Source organism: Channa argus, chromosome 16 (genome assembly GCF_033026475.1).
Source record: "Channa argus isolate prfri chromosome 16, Channa argus male v1.0, whole genome shotgun sequence".
Classification (NCBI taxonomy): Eukaryota; Metazoa; Chordata; class Actinopteri; order Anabantiformes; family Channidae; genus Channa; species Channa argus.
Genome location: NC_090212.1, coordinates 17,075,526 through 17,086,050, shown reverse-complemented (window position 1 = coordinate 17,086,050; position 10,525 = coordinate 17,075,526). Strand labels below are relative to the sequence as shown.

The window sequence follows — 10,525 nt, the reverse complement described above, 5'->3', positions numbered from 1 at the left end:
GTGGTCATTTCAGTTTTTGCTGGTTTTCTTTAGCTTTATCAAATCCATTAAGTGACCCTTGCTCAACGGTGAAAATGGATGATGATCAATTGGAAATATTTAAGGTGTTATTGATAAAATAGTGAAGAATTCTAGTATAGTCGGCTTGTGTTGGAATTCAAATTTCCATGCTAAAATATTTTTGTCATGATGACCTGTTTGTCTATGAATGATACTTTAGATTTGTGAATAAATTGACATTTTAACCATTCTGTTTCCCAGTAGTCCTGTCATCTGTCTCTACCTGTTGTCTATATAGATTTTTTTCTAAACAGTTATGTGCTTGAAAATGATGGCCCCCTTTACTTTAGAATTCTGAGGTAAAGGATTAAAAAGTTTAAAAACTGTAATGTAGTATTCACCCGATTTTGTTATAAGTCTGTGAAGTACCTTCAAGCCTGACTATTACCTCAGGCTGTGTTCGTATTTCGTTACTGCAGCACATAAGATGTAAATTTATGGGCCAACAATGAGCAAGTTGTTTTAAAAGATTTTTGAGTTTGATTAAATGCTAACCATTGATATCTCTTTGTTTCACCAGCCGTCCAGACATCGCCCTTCTCTGGTTTCTCATCCCTTTCAAAGCTGCAAAGCACCTGGTGTGTGACCAGTACAGGTGGCTCACCATCAAGATTGTCACTGCTCTCCTGCTGCTGGCCATCTTGGCTCTCTTCCTATACAACATGCCTGGTTACATGGTGAAGAAAATGTTGGGGGCTTGAGGGATCTAATCAGATTTACATTTTAAAAAATCCATATTTCCACTTGTAAGGTGTATTCCTGAAAATGTTTATGCCATTTATTAATGGAAGCAGTCAGGGTTGGTAAAGTTTTATGGCTACAGTATGCAGTTAGGCAGGTTTATTCTCATATTGATTTGTCATCACCAAAATCCATTACTGCAACCTAGTGGTGCAAATATTTATTTCACATTGGTTGTTGTTTTATCTTAATTGAATTATTATTCTCCTCCTCATCATCATCATTGTTATTATTATCATTGAACCATATAACCTTTGTGCAACTGTTTCTGATGTTTGAATTTGTGAATACATTTCGCCAGTAAACATTTCTAAACTTAATATTGGATGTCTGGTCATGTGTTCATATATAAAAGTATTTTCATTGTAAACAAATTATTATTATATTCATTTGCATGTGGTTTAGTGCTAGTTGTTCGTCAGGACGCCGATTGCGTTTAAGTCTTGTTTAATTCGAAATCACATGAAAAAAGTACTGCAGCATCACTAGTTCGGCAGAAAGTTACTACAGCAGGGAAACGTAAGCACCTTGGTTTAGATGTATCCTTCCGCCACTGACACGGTGACGACACAGAACAACAACGTTCTCACAATGTAAAGGATAAAATAGTCTTGGAGGATGCGGGCATCGATCCCGCTACCTCTCGCATGCTAAGCGAGCGCTCTACCATTTGAGCTAATCCCCCTCAGCTGTCGTGCTTACAGGGAATTTGTTGTGACGTTTGTGTTTCGTTCGTACAGCACGGGGAACGGTTTTCCATGCTGACTTGCCACGAAATAAAGAAATGCATAAAAAATAAGTCGATGTAGAAATATGTAAATAAAAGAATAAATAAAGTGGGCGGGCCTCACCACGATCTAAAGAGTGATTGGTTATGCGGCTCTCATCGATTGAGCGCTACTGCTTCTTCCTCGCTAAAGCAAGTACCTGGTCAAAAGGACCATTAAGCCAGCAAACATCTAAGGGTAATTGGTTTTACACTTGGATCGATAACTTAGTTCAGTTCGGCTCCAACATGGATTAACAAGTTGATCCAGAAAGTGTTAGAAAGGCTTCAAGATGCTGCCCAGCAACATTGAAGCTCACCTAAATGCTTTTCAAGCATGTGACGCTCCTGTAATTTGTATTTAGACACGCCTGTGGCAGGTAACAGGTGTGAGCAATATAGTAATCACACTTGCAACCAGTTAAAATGGAGAAAAGAAAGAAGTGTAAAGTAAAATTGTGGTAAAAAACATGGACAATCTCAAGGCTACAAGTCCATCGCCACAGATCTTGATGTTCCTGTGTCCACTTTGCGCAATATCAAGAGGTTTACAGCCCGTGGTACTGTAGCTAATCTCCGTGGACGGAAGAGAAAAATTAATGAAGAATTACAGCGGATTGTTCGAATGGTGGATAAAGAGCCCTGATTAACGTCCAAACAAATTCAAACTGATCTGCAGACACAGGGAACAGTGTCAGCTCCTGCTATCTGTCTCCATCTGAAAGAAAAGGGACACTATGGTAGGAGACACAGGTGGACATCACTGCTGACACAAAGGCATCAAAAAGGAAAGACTGGAGTTTCCCAAAAGCACAATCCTTCTGGGAGAACGTACTGGACGGATGAGACAAAAGTAGAGCTTTTTGGTAAAGGACATCATGAGTAACCTAACTTAGTTGCTCCATGTCAGAACAAGCTCACATGGAGCTAAACCGGTATTTGTTCCCCAACTTAGCTCGGACTTCTCTTACATTAACATGTTATAGACCTTTTTTAAATGCACCTATAATCACTTTAATGCTGATATAACAGTATTTCCTTCATATACAAATTGTTACAAGTTAACAGTTTCACCGTTGTTTCGTCAGACGTGAACGCAGTGGCTGTTACTGTGATCATTAGATTTAGTTTACGCAGTGAGAGAATAATGTTGCTCTTGTCGACTTTTTTTTACATTTTTAATAATTTTGGAACATCAGAGTCCACGATCTAGTGAGTTCTAAGGAGGACCATGATCTGCAGCAACATCCCAACTGTGTTGGCCACCTGAAGGGACGAGGCGTTTGGATACCAAGTTGGTAATCCGTCCTTTTCTCTTTGGTAATTTGCAGCACTTGCTGATTCCTGCACCTCATGTGCTGATTCTAGTTGAGAATGTACTGCTACACTGGGGAATCGCTGAGCTTTTCTTTAGGGAAGCAACATCTGTGTTTTCCTTGAATGTTGCAGGATGGCGAATCCATGTTGTGGATCCTCGTGGAGGTTTGATGCGCACCCTTCAGCTAAACCCACAAAGGTGCAGGTTCGATGGGAATCACAAACTGATGAGGTATTTGAAAAAACATTAAGTATCTCACGCATAGCTCAAACTTCCTAGGAAAAACATCCACTTCACTGTAGAAGAGTGAGTTTACATCTATTTTAGATAAACATTGGTGTCACTGTCGTCATATTTATACACTTTTAAATGATAAAAACGGGCCTTGACTCCCACAATGTGCAACTTGTAAACAAATTAGTAGTGTAGTCAGGACTTTCTGCTCGGTACTCTGGCTTTGGTTTTCACTGTAATTCCGACATGCTTGGGGACAGAACTGTATTGTCAGTGACCTAATACTTTTAAGTGCACTGTGTAATACTGTATTGATTAAAGCCTATTTTCAATCACTCATTAGAACCGTGTATAAAAACTCTGCTTTTGAGGGTTTTTTTTTTTTTTTTTTTTTGTGGCGTTCAGCGTTGCAAGGTAAATCCTTACGTCAACTGGAATTATACACAGACATGCTTATCTAGAATTTCGTTAGAATATATATTTTGAATGTTATGGAGGCATGTTTTATACAACTTTAAATCTTTCAGTAGCTCTTTGATAAGACACTATGCTTTGTGTCACTCTGGCCTAAGCTTGCATGTCTAGAGATGCATGATGTCGGCTCAGTACTGATCATCTTCTGCAAATATACGTGTCATTTTCAGATTTTTATCATTGTTGTACGTGGTGGTTTTGACGGTTTTAGTAATCCAATCGTGTACTTGAGTGGCGCCACCAACATCCCTGCAGCAACAGTCCTAAGGAGCTTTCTGGAAGCGGTCAGTGTCTATTACGTGCCGTCACGTCTAAGGTCTGGTAAGGGTGGGGAAAATGTTGAGGCTGCACGCCACAAGGCGGCTAACAGAGGACTGAACAGGCATTGCTGGCAGTAAATAATCAAAGGTCATACAATCTTTTAATTATAAGCATAACACTTTTGTAAAGTGCAATATAAAAGGCATCACTTTATTTGATTAAAGTTTTGACTGACTTATCATTTATACTTGATGTACAGTGCATTGAAAGATGGATTTACATCTTAAAGGATAATTTTAATACAATAGTAATTTACCCACATAAGTCAGCATTTGGGCTAAATTGAGTTTTTGTCCATCAAAAACAATCGAGTTCCTCATTGTGTTGAAAGGCAGGCTGACATGCAGCCAAACTTCCTTCTGAAGCTACTATATTCTCCCACCAGTAACACGAAGCCACTCATCATTTTCACTGTAACTTCTGTAGTTTGATTTCTTCAACCAATGACTGGATGAAAAGAAATAATTACGAGAACCTGTTATCACACAATTCTAGTTACACATTTTTAGACCAAAGAATGCTCATACTTGCACCTCAAGCTTTAAGGTGAACTCAGAAATGTCACTTAAGTCAAACTGCACATTCAACATAAACAGAATCAGTCAATTAAAGAAACATTTGAGTGTGACAGAAGCTTTATTTGAGTACAGAGCCACAACATCCCATTATTGTTTTTTCAAGGTGAGGCTTTTCATTGTGGCCAGTATTATATAAAACAGTAGGCAAAAGGTGAAAAGTGCAATTTTACATGTGATGTTTTTAATATTCAAATATTCTAGTGATGCACATTCTTTTTCCATCAGAATTGAAAGGCTCTGGAGAGATGTTTATGCAGGACTAACTGATCTCTACACCATCTTTACCAACCTTGAGGGAGCCTTCTCACTCCTGACAACTAAGTGCATCTCTATGCTCTGGGTTAGTGCTGTCACACATACAGAAGCACCTTCATTTTTCCAGCGTGGCTGGAACATCCACACACCAGAAATCCAGTCCCCTCTGCAACTGTGGACTTCCCATGAGCATGAGGCCCAGTGAGACCCTTCACAGGTAAATGGTTTTTTTTTTTGGTAACTATTTTTTACTTTGACAGTGTGACTTTACTCATTTATTGCCATAACCTGTTAGGGAAAGTCACTCAGTTGAGGTGTTGCTACAATTATGAGGAAACAAGATGCAGGTGATTTGTATTTGTCATTGATTTTTGGATCAGCAGAATATTTCAAATACAATTATGCTGGCACAGACATTTGGTAAACAATCATATTTAAATTATACTTCAAAGTTTTCTTGTAATTAGCAAAACACTTCTACAATCTTAGAATTATTCAATTAGCCTATTTAAATCAGACAGATGAAGTCACTACTTGGCCTTTTGTATTTCAAATACTTTCTAGATTGTTTTATCTTGTCAATTTTTTTTCATAGCAAATTGTAGATTTCTGCATAAAAGCATACCAACAATGTTGTCCAAATGTTTCAAACTAGGTTCTATAAGAAGGAATATACTTAAAATGTAACATCTTTGCAAATCAAGTTGACTTTAAACAATTACAGGTTCACAGGGAGTTGACTGGTCTGGACCATGTGGCCATTGTCACCTGACGTAACTGAACAGGGATCACAACGATCACTGATGGAGCAAGAAACTGAACATCTTCCAGACCCTGCTGGCCCACTGTCCAACACTAGATGTCCATGTACATTCTGGGCTTACTGGCAGAAATACTTCAATAGATTCTTGCTTCATAAGCTGTGTTCATGAAGTATTAGGTCTTTGCAGTTACTGATGCCAGAGTTGAATTGTGATAGCATAATTTACCAAGCACTTTTCAAATGTATTAATATGGTAACTTTTTATTTAACAGCAGTCTTTGTATAAAACATGCATTGTATATTACATTTGCAAACAGTTACACTTAATGAAAATTTCAGGTTTAACCTTTTAAAAACACGGCTATAGCTTTGTATTAAAAACAAGTAACTTGTTGTCAAGACAACTTTGAAAGCATTTATTTTCAAGTGTTATGAAAGACTGAACTTATTAAAGACATGAATAAAGCATAACAAGTCAGAATGTCTCCAACAGGGTCCTCAGCTTTAAAACTGCACTCTGAACAGAATTAAGATGGCATTCAAAAAATTAACTTGCCTTATTGAATACAGTGCACCCCTTACAGTAGTGTTACATAAAGAACTAAACAAATTATCTTTGGCTGGCCAAGCAAGATAAACTGTAAATAACTGCTGGGTGACATTTGTGTTACTGTCTCCTTGGACCATTGCCAAACCCTGTGTCAGTGCCCAAAAGGCCAATAAAAAAAAAAACTTACTCCTTGTATCCTTGAAGTTTCAGGGGGGTGAAAGCAGGTAGAAGACCGTGGGAAGTTGCTCTCCACCACTTCAGGAGCCACTTGTCTGGGAAGCACAGTCCATTCTACCATCTAGAGTGGAATTTGCATTGCAGAATGGAAACCCATTCTGCACTGTGAGCATCTGGTTCTAGATCTCAAAGCAACTTTTTGTTGTAAGCCAAAGCAAATGAGGCAATGACAGCTAAATACTGTACAGCAGCATGAGATCACTTACTTGTAGTGTACACTGTAGAGCAGAGGTTCTTGGAAACTGAAGGGGAATCGTGTCCCTCCTCTCTGTTAGCAAAGGCCAGATCCATGTCTCTTTCAGACCCCTCTGTAGTTGATTTAAAGCTCTTCCAATGACCTGAAAAATTAACAGAAGCCTAAGCCTCCCAGCCCAGAAAATTCTTGACACCCATCTTTGAGTCATCTCAAACACACACACACAGTAAAACTAATAAAGTTAGGACTTTTTCAATACAGAATACTTACAGCATGGAGAAGCAGTTTGTCAAGCAGCCATATGCTGTTCGCCAATGTAATTGGAGGCAAATCCCACGACGGCGCCAACTCATTGATGATCTGCTTTTCTTTAGTGAAGTGTGCCCTTCCATCCAGCTAACATTAAAAATAAGAATGTTTTAATTTCTCAAGACTCAGTATTTCATACATATCTGATGCAGACACTGGGGTTTGGCACACTTATTACCAATAATGCAATAACTGCAACAGATTTTAAGTCACACTGAAAATAAAACTATTACTACTAAATTCTACTTCTATGGTTTTACAGTCCTAGCACTCCTTCCTATTAATTAAGTCTTTTTAAAAAAATGCCTCATAGCATCTTAATGGTCTCCTCAAACCACCTAGGCAAAGCCCATCGTGAAGAAAAAAAAGCCCAACCATTCGGCCATTAACAACAAAGACGTCAGGGAATCCGATCTTCACCTTCAAAAACAAGGCAAATGACAAATATCAATGCTAACAAATATTTTAGACAAACATTCATCAATATTTGCATTACTAATTAGAATTCAGTAAATAGTGTAGTTTACTGTATCCTGCAGAAACCCATTCTTTAAACGGGCACATTTATGTTTATGGAATCAGTTTAGAGGTTAAGATCAGGGCGATGATCTGGGAGTTTAGATCTGTTTTCTACCAGGAACAAATCAAACAGAAACCTTATGGGAAATTTTAAAAAAGCACTGTCACAAGAGTAAACTTTACCAATTCAAAATAAACTGCTGCTAGTGGTCTACAGTGATTTAACACTAGCGTGTCATAAAGCATATGTAAAAACGAAATTGGACATAAAATATGGAATTTTTGTTTACCAAAACTGATGTCAAAACCACACTGAAGTCTGGACGTCATGGTTGCAAAGACATGAGGTGTCAAACCATCACCAAGTGCTGGATCTCCTGCACTGCAAAGACATCGGTGTTACGCTCTCTCTCTCATGTATGTATGTTTTAATCTCCAATTTTCTTTCTGTCCTCTTCACTGTCACCAAGATCCACGGTAAACCTTGGTGGTCTTTCAGTGGCATGTTGATTAAAAAGTCTTCTATCTCTCTTCGCTGCCTCTTTTGGAGTTGGAGCAGTTTTCCATTCTAGTAATGGCAAAAACATTAAAATGATTGTTATGATTGGCATGTAGAGATCAGGAAGGCCTCTCTCCTCAAAGGGGTCAAGATCAATTATCATGTGTCTGAGTTGGCTGTGGGGCCATATTTCCCTAAAGTAGCACTGACTAGTTGGTGCTGCTGGCCCGTGATCTGTCCTCAACATGCTCATAAGTCTACTTTCACTGCAGGAGGGTCCTGCTACCTCATTCTCTACCTCACCCCTGCTCTGCAGTACCCTTGGGTAAAAACAAACCAATAAAAGGTTATGGTTGCTAGCACATTCTGTAGTGCATATCACAATCACTGCAATCTAGTAAAACAAAAAAGCTAAGTGTTAAAAATGATGATCACATAAATATACTGAGACCGTTATCCTGCATTCACCACAACTGGTATCCAGTTTTAGCAAACATCTATTATTTGGCCAAATAATTACAAAATGTAAGTTGTGGCAATTTGCCATAATGTTTGTCCCACTAAGGAAGTACAACACATACCTCAGGCACTCATCACTACGTGATGCATGAAAAAGGGAACTCTTCACAATTCTGAGGTGGTCCAACCTGTTCATTGCTGCATCCAGGTTATTTTTTAGTTGAGGAACTCAAAGGTTCTAGATTCAGATGAAAATGGTAGCATGTCCAATCTGGGTTTGTGCAGCTTTCAAATTTCTCACATAATAGCCCTCGTTGGAGCAGTGAAAGAGAATCAGTTGGAGACTCCTAGTTCTCTCAGAAATTCCGAGCAACTCAAATCCTCCCCCTTGTCTGAGTTTTGGATGCGCCTCTAAAATGAACTCTCTGAAGTCTTCTGGATTTGTGTCGCTACCTGAAAAAGAAAATAAAAATCCCACCAACACATATTTTTTTTACTTAAGCAAAGAAAATAAGATGTGCATGTTAAACATGTAATTAACATCACAAGCGTAAGGATGGTATCGCACTTTTCCCAAAGTTAATTGCTTCAAAATCTACAGGTTCTGACTGAGAACTAAAATCTGTTGACTTAGACATGATTTAGATTCTTAAACTGATCAGACATCAGATTATGGTTTAGATAGGATGTGTCATATAACTTTGACTTATATCTGAATTATTAACCCACTTATAGTTTAATAAATAATCCCGTAAAACAAATATAATCATTATGTCTTTCAAACCTTGAAAAGTAAGGCGTTAGGCGTCGCGGTCTCCTGTGGCGAAGGTTGTTGAGGCGTTGACGATGCCTGGCGCCGCGCAACACCTAACCAAGCCGTCGCTGTCTAAGTTTAGCAAAATACCATTACATTTAGGCAGAATGCTTCACTAAAATGTGTGTCACTTTGTGAATACGTCGCTTGCAGAGAAGAAACTTATGGTTTTCTGCTACGACTCGCAGCAGGTCAACTAGCACACGACTCACCCAGGATTAGTTAAGCGAACACGCGTCTTTCCACAAAGATTTATTGGGAATCGTTTGCTTCTGTCTGTCCTCAGTCGACCAATCCTGCTTTAGATTGGGGTGAGGACCACCCACCTAATTAGCATACGCACACAGAACATTTACATTTAGTCATTTAGCAGACGCTTTTATCCAAAGCGACTTACAAGTGAGTGAGAACTATAAAAGTGAATACATGTTCAAATTTATAAATAAATAAACAAATAGAGAAAGGTAGAAATAAATTAATGTAGACGTACTATGTTCTATAGTTCTACGTTCTATGTGGATTTATTTCGAGATACATTAATTTATTTATTCCCTTATTTCCATATTATTTGTGCATTTATTTACTTGTTTCTACGTTTGTTTATTTATTTAATTATCCATTTCTAAATAAGTAATTTTAGTCCTCCATGGATCAAGTTTGTATGGCTACAGTATGCAATATAGCAAGTGTTTTCTCATATTAATTTGTAATCACCAAAATCTATTACAGTATGCAATATTGCACGTTTATATTGCAAGTTTATTCTCATATTATTTGTAATCACCAAAATCTATGACTGCAACCTAGCAGTGAAAATAATTATTTCAAATTTGTTATTGTTTTATCCTAATTTTATTATTATTATTATCCTCCTCCTCATTATGATTATGATTATTATTATCATTGGACCATATAACCTTTGTTCAACTGTGTCTGAAGTTTGAATTTGTGAATACGTTTCAGTAAACATTTCTAAACTTCACATCGCATAATAATTGATTACTTTAAAAACAAAAAATACTGGGAGGAGGAGTGAATCGAATCAATGATCTCTATCATTTTGATGAATTATCTATAGCAGCTGTAATTACTTTCCTGTTTACTTGCAACGGGATTGGCTCTACAGTGTGACCATTGATGACGTAGCATTGAATGCGCCAATAGACGCTCTTTCAGCGGAAAGGATATAGAAAAGACCTTCGGTTCTACTTTATTTGCACGTGGTTTAGTGTTAATTTTTCGTCAGGACGCTGATTGCGTTAAAGTCTTGTTTAATTCGAAATCACATGAAAAAAGTACTGCAGCATCACTAGTTCGGCAGAAAGTTACTACAGCAGGGAAATGTAAGCACCTTGGTTTAGATGTATCCTTCCGCCACTGACACGGTGACGACACGTGGCGAGTTGGTTAAAAACACAGAACAACAACGGGC

At 38.0% G+C, this 10,525-nt stretch overlaps 2 long non-coding RNA genes and 1 other non-coding gene across 7 annotated transcripts; 1 reads left to right on the top strand and 2 right to left on the bottom strand.

Annotated features, from left to right (window-relative positions):
* Nucleotides 1–1,413: 1,413 nt before the first annotated feature.
* trnaa-agc (transfer RNA alanine (anticodon AGC)) lies at nt 1,414–1,486 on the bottom strand. Its single transcript has one exon. It is a non-coding gene; the product is annotated as a tRNA-Ala (tRNA).
* Nucleotides 1,487–2,875: 1,389 nt separating this feature from the next.
* Nucleotides 2,876–5,608, top strand: LOC137101924 (uncharacterized). 2 transcript variants are annotated; one of them, XR_010911123.1, is made up of 4 exons: nt 2,876–3,116; nt 3,764–3,877; nt 4,718–4,964; nt 5,472–5,608. It is a non-coding gene; the product is annotated as an uncharacterized lncRNA (long non-coding RNA). The 2 variants fall into 2 exon arrangements; XR_010911122.1 differs by lacking the exon at nt 3,764–3,877.
* Nucleotides 5,609–6,036: 428 nt separating this feature from the next.
* LOC137101923 (uncharacterized) lies at nt 6,037–9,341 on the bottom strand. Of its 4 annotated transcripts, none has more exons than XR_010911119.1 (5): nt 9,064–9,341; nt 8,402–8,732; nt 6,764–7,889; nt 6,504–6,635; nt 6,037–6,358 (listed from the first exon to the last, which is right to left on the bottom strand). It is a non-coding gene; the product is annotated as an uncharacterized lncRNA (long non-coding RNA). The 4 variants fall into 4 exon arrangements; XR_010911120.1 differs by having other exon boundaries at nt 6,037–6,635; nt 6,764–7,222; nt 7,612–7,889; XR_010911121.1 differs by having other exon boundaries at nt 6,037–6,635; nt 6,764–6,889; nt 7,612–7,889.
* Nucleotides 9,342–10,525: the final 1,184 nt, after the last annotated feature.